Genomic DNA, 10,170 nt, shown 5'->3' with positions numbered 1-10,170 from the left:
GATTACTAACGTATCGGCTTCTCTTTTGAGAAAACCGAAATATGACTCTTTTATTCTTAAATCACCGGAATCTCTGTTTAAAGCTAGACCTAAATGTTGGTATTTATAAATTTCAACAGCTTCTCTGTAGTGCTGGACAATACATTTGTCATGCGAAATAATACTAGCATAATTAAACAAAATAGTATGGTCTGGTTTTTCAAAAATGTGCTCTGCAAGGGCAGAGTTAAAACTTTCTGGTTTTTTCCGCTTTTTAAGTGATTTATTAATTGAAATAGAATGCTGAGTTAATCTATCTGTTAGTCACTGATTAGTTCTTCCGATATACCAAAGACCACACGAACAAGGAATTCTGTAGACCCCGGAGTTTTCACCTATCGGGATAGGGTCTTTACCTTGATAAATTTGGGACCTGATAGTTTTTCTGGGTCTATAATAAGTGCAAATGTTATTTTCCCTTAGATTTTTTGAAATGTGGTCTGAAATCCCTTTAATGTATGGGAGACCAAGATAAACTGAATTTTCCCTTTGATTTGTATTTTCTGTGGAACTATCTGATAATCTTTTAATGCGTTCTGTAATTACAGAATTTATTAAACTAATTGGATAAACATTCCCAAATAAAATATCTCTAAGGTGGTTGAGTTCTAAATCCAAGAAACGTGTTGAACAGACTTTCAATGCTCTATCAACTAGAGAAGTGACAACTCCTCTTTTTACAGCAGGAGAATGATTGGAGGAATAACTTAAGTAACGGTCATTATGTGTGGGTTTTCTATATACACTAAACTCGAAACATGAATCATTTCGGTGCACCAGAACATCTAAGAAAGGAAGACGCCTCTCTATCTCTGATTCCTGAGTAAATTTCAGTTTTGGATCCAAGGAGTTGTGCAAGTGAAGAAAAGAACCCAGAGACTCGTCACCATGCTCCCATAAATAAAAAATGTCATCTTTAAAACGAACCCAAAATTCAGGTTTACAAGAACTTTGCAAAATAGCCCTTTCTTCAAGGTCTTCCATGAAAATATCAGCCTGTATTGGAGAAAGGGGGCACCCATGGAGAGCCCATATTTCTGTCTATAAAAAATGCCTCTATAATGGAAGTAAAAAGAAGTTCTGTTACAAAGGGCTGTAAGCGAAAGAAGTGTCTGATTCGAAAGAGTAGAATTGTCTGATATCGATGGGTTAGAATTAAGTTTTTGCTCCAAAATCAGTTCGGCCTTTTGAGGATCACAATTGGTATACATTGAATCTGCATCAAAACTGCCAATTCTTGTATTTGGTTTAACCGAAACTTGCTTTACCTTGGAAACAAAATCAGCGGAATTTTTAATATAGGATTTTTGAGCCTGAATTAGTGGGCGAAATATCACTGATAAGAATTTTCCTATTTTTGCTGTAGGAGAATTAAAAGAAGAAACAATGGGTCGAAGTGGATTACCGGGCCTATGAACTTTAGGAAGACCATAAAAGCGAGGGGACGTGCATCCGCGTGGGTAAAACCTTTCGTACAACTGAACTGTAATTTCACCTATTTCTTTAAGGTAAGACAACTCTTTCCGGACTTCATGTATAAACTTTTCTGTGGGATCAGTGCCTATTTGGTCGTATGTGTTGGAATCCTTTAAACTTTATCCGACTTTTTTGTCGTACTCATCTGAATCTAATACAACAACAGTATTGCCTTTATCGGCTTTCGTAATAATCCTAGAATGATTTTTTCTTAATGCGTGTAAGACCAAGTGTTCATTTTTACTAAATTTTTTTAAATTTCGGTTATTAATAGAAGGCGAATCCAACAAAGTTTCAACAAATTGTGCTCTAACCTCAGCAATCTCTCCAATCTCCGCACGAGAGTCATGAAAAGCACCCTCTGTGTTCGCGATAATTTCACTATAAGGTATTTTCGAAGGGGTTATCGAAAATTTCAATCCTTTCGATAGAACCTGATTTTGCTCTGTTGTAAGGGGCGTGGAGCTGAGATTTATCACAGCAGGACCAGGAAACGCATTTGGGACAAAAGGTGGATTATTAGAGAGTTTTTCCAACTTTAAACGGTGTAATTTCTCAGAAAGTCTTTGTCCAGAAATCCTAAAATCATGCTGAAAAGAATTTTCAGCAATAGCCTTAATTTGATGAAAATCAGCATAAGATAGAGCATTTAAAGTTTGTTCAACACGTTTCTTGGATTTAGAACTCAACCACCTTAGAGATATTTTATTTGGGAATGGTTATCCAATTAGTCTAATAAATTCTGTAATTACAAAACGCATTAAAAGATTAGCAGATAGTTCCACAGAAAACACAAATCAAAGAGAAAATTCAGTTTATTTTGGTCTCCCTTAAGCTAAACAGATTTCAGAATGTAATTCAAAACATCTAAGGAAAAATAAAGCTTACACTTATTATAAACCCAGAAAAACCATCAGATCCAAAACTCAGCAAGGTAAATACGTCGTTCTAGTGTGTTAAAATTCTAGGATCCACAAACTCCCTTCTTTAGGTTGTCTTTGTTATATTGAACGAACTGATCAGCGACTGTCAGATCGATTAAACCAGCACTCTATCTCAATTAATAAGTCACTTAAAATGCTATAAAAAAAAGTAGATTTTGATACTGTCCTTGCAGAGAACATTTTTGTAAAATCAGACTATTCTCTTTTGTTTAATCAAGCTAGTATTATTTCCCATGATAAATGTATTTTCCAGCATTACAGAGAAGCTGTTGAAATTTATAAATACCAACATTTAGGTCTAGCTTACAACAGAGATTCCGGTGATTTAAGAATAAACGAGTCATATTTCGGTTTTCTCAAGAGAGAAGCCGATACGTTAGTAATCCCTGAAATAAACCTTGAACCACTTTCCCAGTCATCTAATCAAACACGTGAACAGCCCCTTAGGTCTCAAAGTGTGTCTGCAAGAAATGCCTTAATTAAAATCCGAAATAAAAGGACATAGTTTTACAGCTTATTTAATTACAGGTTCGTTTTATTTTGTCGAGTGAATGAATCGATTCCTTTGCTTTGTCATTCATTCACTAGTATTTGTTGAAGGGATTTCATTTTTTTCTGTATTTTTTGCAAATCGCGGATATTAGCGAATAAATTGCGTTTATGGTTTTTAGGTAGTTGGTTTGAATTCTTTTAACTTTTGGCTTTTATTGATACATCGTTTCGTTTCGCGCTGAAGAAGAGAGGCGTTTGTCCTCTCGAAATATTCGCTTTGTTTTTTCAGTATCTTCATTTGGCCTATAAAAACCCCATTTTTGCTCGTTTTTCTTTCTTTATAAGACATTTTATCAAAATTATCTTTTTTGGCATCGTTGAAATGTTCAATACCTATGCCTCTGGGGATGAGACTCCCCCCTCCCGTGAAACTCTTGGGGCAAGGGCTGTAAGTTATCAAATTTGCCCATCGGTTACATATAGTATTTGTTATCGATAAAAGGGGGCATATCTGACTTTCGGTGCCCAAAAAGACCAATGGCATTCAGATTAAGGGAATGTTGAGGGGAGTGTTGAACTAAATTCAAACACACTATGTTGCATGCGGGTTGTCAAAAGGGCGTATCTCAGGAATGAATGAGGCTATTAAGTTAGAACTTTCAGGGAATGATGAGGGGGTACAATTGATAAAAAAGTAATATGTGCTCATTAACACGGTTAAAATGAAGGGAGATCAGAGATTAATTCCAACTTTCTTCAGCCTCCATTTTATATGCACCTGAAGGCTCATGGAGAGTGGCCCTTGACACCCCCAACGCCTAAACATTGATCCATAACCCTTCCTTCATAATAGAAGTAATCGCACTCGTTATTTAAAGTTGTCAAAATTTTGTTACGTTATTATTTGTGGTTTTCAAATAGTTATGTTAGCAGCCGTTTCGGAATAATTGACCCCGCGATCAAAATTGGCAAGATAGAACCAAGAACATGCCACCAAAGCATACAGTTCCCTGATTACTCACCTTTAACTCATCCTGTACTGTAGCAGTCAGCCGGTATAAATATTTTGCACTTGTAGCTGAGCGCATATATTCTGTAAGTAAGGAGTGATGCGGCTGAATAGTAACCTAAACTCTAAGAAACAGAGTCTTGATAACAATAGATACATAAAAAGAATCGAAATTTGATACTAGTTCAAAGTATGTAAAATTTAATGTTACCCATCAAAAGTTACGAGTTTGAGAAAAGTCTGCCCAATTTTTGAAAAAAAGGGGGAACACCCCCAAAACATCAAGTGATCTTAATGAAAATGACCCCACCAGATTCGGCATACCAGAAAAGCCTATTGTAAAGGTTTCTAGCTCCTACATACGAAAATGTGGAATTTTGCATTTTTTCCCCGGAAGAAAGATCAGGGATGCGTGATTATTTGTTGTTGTTTTGTTTTTTTTCCAGAGGTGATCATATCGAACCAGTATTACTAAAAGATCAGGAGAGGGCTCATTTGATCGAAAATCAAAAGTTCTAGCGCCCTTTTTGAGTAACCAAAAATATTGGAGGGGTCCTAGTCCCCCTCCCGAGCTCATTTTTTCCCCAAAGTCGCCCAATTAAAATTTTGAAATAGCCATTTTTTTGCATAAATTTCATAAATATGTCTTTGAGGATGACTTAAACCCCCCCCCCCAGTTCCCGGGAGAAGGTCTGCAAGCTATGAACTTTTCCCATTGTTTATATATAGTATTGGTTATTGGGAAGTATTCAGACGTTTTCCAGTGGGGATTTTTCTGGTGGGGGTGGGGGCTACGTGGTAGGATCTTTCCATGGAAGAATTTTTCGTGGGCGACCCCCCTTCATCATATGCGTAATAATTTCTGTACATTTTAGGTTTTAATGTTGCGCCGTACTTACAGTTGAAAAAACTTCTTTTTTTTTTATTTAATTGTTGTAAAGCGGGCAGAACATAATTTATTATTATAATGGCTGATGCACAATTATACATGATTTCTGTAAATAATTCCATGAATCATCAAGCAAATCAGCTTAGTTAAGTGAAATGATGGAACAAATATCTATATTAACCACACTATGTGCCTGCAGGTTGTCACAAACGTGTATCAGCAATATGCCAGGAACAGTGTAGAGCATTGAATTGAAACTTTACGGTCATTTTGAGGGGGATGTTGAACTGACCAAAAGACACTAAGTGCATACTACTACCGCTTTTAATACTACTACAACTATTACTACTTCTACTGAGGCTAAGGATGTTGAGATGAAGATTTCAGGGAATGTTGGTATGAGGGGATGATGAATTAAACGAAAACACATTAAGTACCTGCAGGTTGTCGAAAAGGCGCATCAGTAATATCTTGGGAACGGTGTAGAGTTTTAAGTTGAAATTTTCAGGGTATGTTGAACTATTTAAAAGGCACTATGGGCAAAGTACTACTGCTACTATTATTACTATTACGATTATTACTACTAAGGCCAAGGGTATTAAGGTCAAATTTCAGGGAATATATAGAAGATCTAAATCAAAACGCAATATGTGTATTAGGGTTCTCAAAACAGCTTATTAGCCACAATCCCAGCTAAACCTTTAGTAAAAGCTGGTAAAAATCTAAAACTTTTAAAGGCTACTACTTCTACTTCTACTGTTGCTACAATTACTGCTACTACTACTACTACAGCTACTATTGAACTACAACCAGTCACAATAGGTGCAAGCAGGTTGTCAAAAGAGTGAATCAGCAATATGTCATGGCCGGTTAAGGATATTAAATTTGAAAATCTTGGCTACTACAACAGCTACTATTGTGACTACAACTATTACTATTTATGCCCCTACTGCTATTGCTGCTGCGACTACTTATGACGGCAACTGTGACTATTTACAATCGCGACTTCTTGTGACTATGACTAATTGCGGCTGCGACTACTCAGAACTGCGACTGCGACTACATTTGACTGCAATAACCACTTTCATCTTCAGGTACTTATGACTGTAACGGCATCTACTAGTGACTATGACTATTTGTCACTGCAACCGTGACTGCAAATACTTGTGACTGCGACTGCAAATATTTGTGACTGCAACTACTTTGAGCTGTGACTAAATGCAAATGCGACTACTTTCAACTGCAATTAATTGTAACTGCTGCTACTATCACTGCTACTGTAACTGTGACTGTCTCTACTACTACTACTACAACTGAATTAAATCAAAAGACTTTAAGTGCATCCTGGTTGTCAAATTAGCACAGATGCAATATCTCATGAACGCAATATCGTTTTAAGTTAAAACTTTAATTAGAAGTTGAGGGCGATGTAAATATAAATTCAAAGGCATTATGTGTATCCATATTGTCAAAAGGATGAATATGCAATATCTCAGGAAAAGCTAAGGTTATTACGCTGTGATTTTAAGAAAAAGTTCCTGGGATTCTTGAACTAAATCAAAAGAAACTATGGGCATTCACTGTTGTCTAAAGGGCGTACCTGCGATATCTCAGTAAAAGTGAAGAGGATTTAGTTGAGACTTGTTGATTAATATTTATCTTTAGCATAATGGGGATCAGAATTCAGTCAGTCCAATAGAACCCAGAAAGCTATGTAGATTTTTAGCCCATTTATTTGAACATTATTCTCCTTAATCCAAAGACTGTAGTAAAACTATTGTTAAAATTTATCTAGCATATAAAAATTAATCCAAATCTCGATTTTGATTCTCATGGAGGAAAACCGAGAAGATATAAAAATATTCTTTTATGAACCAATAAAAAAGACTGTGTCAATGACAGACGGACAGAGATTAATTAAATTACTTTTGCCAAAAAATAACACTTTTTCAAATAAAAGTAAAGAGCTACCACACATAAAAACAAAGCCAAGCAGTATTAAGTCAAACGATCTTGCAAGCGTAAAACGACCATAAATAACTATCAATAACTAAATGAAACCCAAATTATCAGAAATTACAATAAATAGCCAAGACAAAGTTTAAACGAGTAGAAGCTACTACAAAAAGGAGTACGGTTCTTGTGTCCTTTAAAGACCTGAACGTAACTTTCACTTTACTGAAAACAAAGTACATTTTGAACGTTATCTCTTTTATAAGTTAAAAAAATACAAAATTATTTAGACTTGCAGGATCGAATATCCCTATATTTAACTTTCAATTCAGATTCATTTGTTTGAAGGCACAGGGGCATTAGTCCTACTCCTGTTTGTGGTAGTTTATCTTGTTTTTAGTTTGACTTCAAATATTATTTGAATTTATTTCTGCTCGTCTGTGGTTTAATCAAGCTCTTTCCTTTATATCGAAAAACTTCTTATGTAGGCAACAGATACATATTTCAGAACAAAATTAGTGAAAAGTCAATGTTCTTATCTCGATGGTAAAACCAACTATAATCATTTTTAATAGCCGTACGGCCATTAATAAATATTTTACAGATTATAGATGAATATTATATTAGATACTGAATGATTATTATATATAATGATGTATTTGTGATATAAAAATATAATAAACTAAAAATAATAATTAACAATTAATAGAACAAATAATAATAAGTGAGGGTAACTGTAAAAATAATAAATGTTTCGTTTAATAATATAATAATAAATTAATAGATGAATGCTTTGAGACAATTGTCAAATTCTGACGTGAAGCTTATATAATATTTTCCGCTCCATTAGTTCAAGGCCTACAATAATACTTTCATCGTTTGAGATTTTTTAAGACTGTGTTTTAGACTTTAAGTTCTTGGCCATTCTTTGTATTAAGAGAGCTAAATAAAATGTGTGTACCCTGCAGTAATCTTTGTTGGAGAAGTACAAAGTATTATGTCCAGGCTTCTAGTACTTTGTGCAGCAGTTTTCAGAAATTATACATTGGTTTGTAAACTAACTTATAAGCATTTTTTGCTGTATATAGGTTTATCTTCGTATTGCTTAACTGGCTTTGCATCTCCCACAAGAAATATCATTTTGGAAGCTGTCTTGAAATTAAAGCTAAGACGGTTGACTTACTTTGTATTTTATCTCATTCTAAATATTATCATATTCCTGGTTAAACGTCGTATCTTTGAAACTGGTAATCAAAACTGCTCTTTCTAATCTTTTTAGCTGCATAGTCAATTGGAAGCTTTTATAGTATTACTACATTTTGGGCTCCTGGACATAAATGTCCCATTTCTCTCATATATATATATATATATATATATATATATATATATATATATATATATATATATATATATATATATATATATATATATATATATATATATATATATATATATATATATATATATATATATATATATATATATATATATATATATATATATATATATATATATATATATATATATATATATATATATATATATATATATATATATATATATATATATATATATATATATATATATATATATATATATATATATATATATATATATATATATATATATATATATATATATATATATATATATATATATATATATATATATATATATATAAAATACTTCCTCCGCGCCTTAAATTCTCTCATAGAGACTAGCCTATTTTCAATTGCGCTTCAAATGGGTGGATTTTCAAGCTTGAGTAGGACTGAGAAAATATGTTGGCTTAGTATCAAGATTCTGTATGAGTCATCACATGAGCTAGCTGAATCCTTTCCCATTGATTTCAATTTATGTATATTGTAAATTCAATTTTGGGGCTCCATTGGTTTGAGTGATCAACGCCGACATCGGTTGTCGAAAGAGACAATTTGACTTCTTTTATATTTTTCGTCTGTTAGTTAGTTCATCTGACACTTCAGAAAGATTCATATAAGCTCACCTTTGATGGATAAAAGTAAGTTATATTTTTTAGGCTTGATGTTAGTTATTCCCCTACCTGGTTGGGTTTTGAAATACGGTTTTAAGTTCACTTTATTTTAATATATATATATATATATATATATATATATATATATATATATATATATATATATATATATATATATATATATATATATATATATATATATATATATATATATATATATATATATATATATATATATATATATATATATATATATATATATATATATATATATATATATGGAGGGACCCATTCCCCTCCAAAGGTACATAACACTGGTGGAATCGGAGGGTTTACAAGTTTGTTTCTCTTTAAAGAAGCATTTTTCAGCTTTGACCTCTGTGTCAATGATTCATTTAATTTCTATGGCGCTTTTAGTTACTAGACTCTCTTGAGCGTAGAGACTGACTGACCTTAACCTTAAAATGTTTATATGGCCCTTATTTGCCAAAGAGCATCTATATTGTTTTGACTTAGCTCTTATTAAGAAATTTTGGACTCAAGTATTGCTGTAGTTCGGATTATTATCTCCTTGTATAAGAAGGATATACTAGTGGATAAGGAGTTGTCAAATACCTTCATTGCTTTTTGGCTAAGAGTCCCCAGCCCATTTAGGGCACTTGGGTCTGTACTTAGGAGAGACAAAAGTAAACTCAGTCAAGATATGCGTGCTGTTGTTATATGGCTCGCAAATGTCATTCACATTTTAGTTGATTCATGATCAAAAAGACCGTTTATTTTCTAAAGACGAATTATCTTCTTTTATAGAGATGGTCAAAAGCTGTCCATTGAAGGTTGGGAATGTTTTTCGGTTGAATTTCTCACCAACATCCAGTGACCCCGGGCATGCCAAGATACCCATAATCAGCAACTTGAAAATAAACTATTGAAATAGATGGTGCTCAAACTAAAAGAAATGACAGAAACTATAAATCTATTCGCAAAAACATGCTGAATGAAGTTAAAACTGATCGATATTCTATTCTAGTTAAAAAATTCTAGAATATTCTAGTTTAAAAATTATATGTTACAGGTGTAACTCAAAAGCTCGGTGACCTACACAAAAAGCTTTCTGTAGATGCATTTTGTAAAATTGGCCCTGACCATGGTGTTTTACAGTTTTTTCTTAGTAGAAATTAATTGCTAGTGTTTTGTTGATGTTCTTTTTTTATTCTGTTTATACTCCACTTTTACTACTTGTTCTATTGTAGTTGTGGGTAATAAATAATTGAATTGAATATTATTTCTGATTGTCTTCAAACGAGAGCCTAACACTGTGTGCAGTTATCCGCTCAGAAACTACTGATTAAACAATACCCCGATTATAACACCTAGA

This window comes from Artemia sp. Qi Xiang Cuo, chromosome 4 (genome assembly GCF_049724085.1).
Source record: "Artemia sp. Qi Xiang Cuo chromosome 4, ASM4972408v1, whole genome shotgun sequence".
NCBI lineage: Eukaryota > Metazoa > Arthropoda > Branchiopoda > Anostraca > Artemiidae > Artemia > Artemia sp. Qi Xiang Cuo.
Note: the sequence above shows the minus strand (reverse complement) of the source record.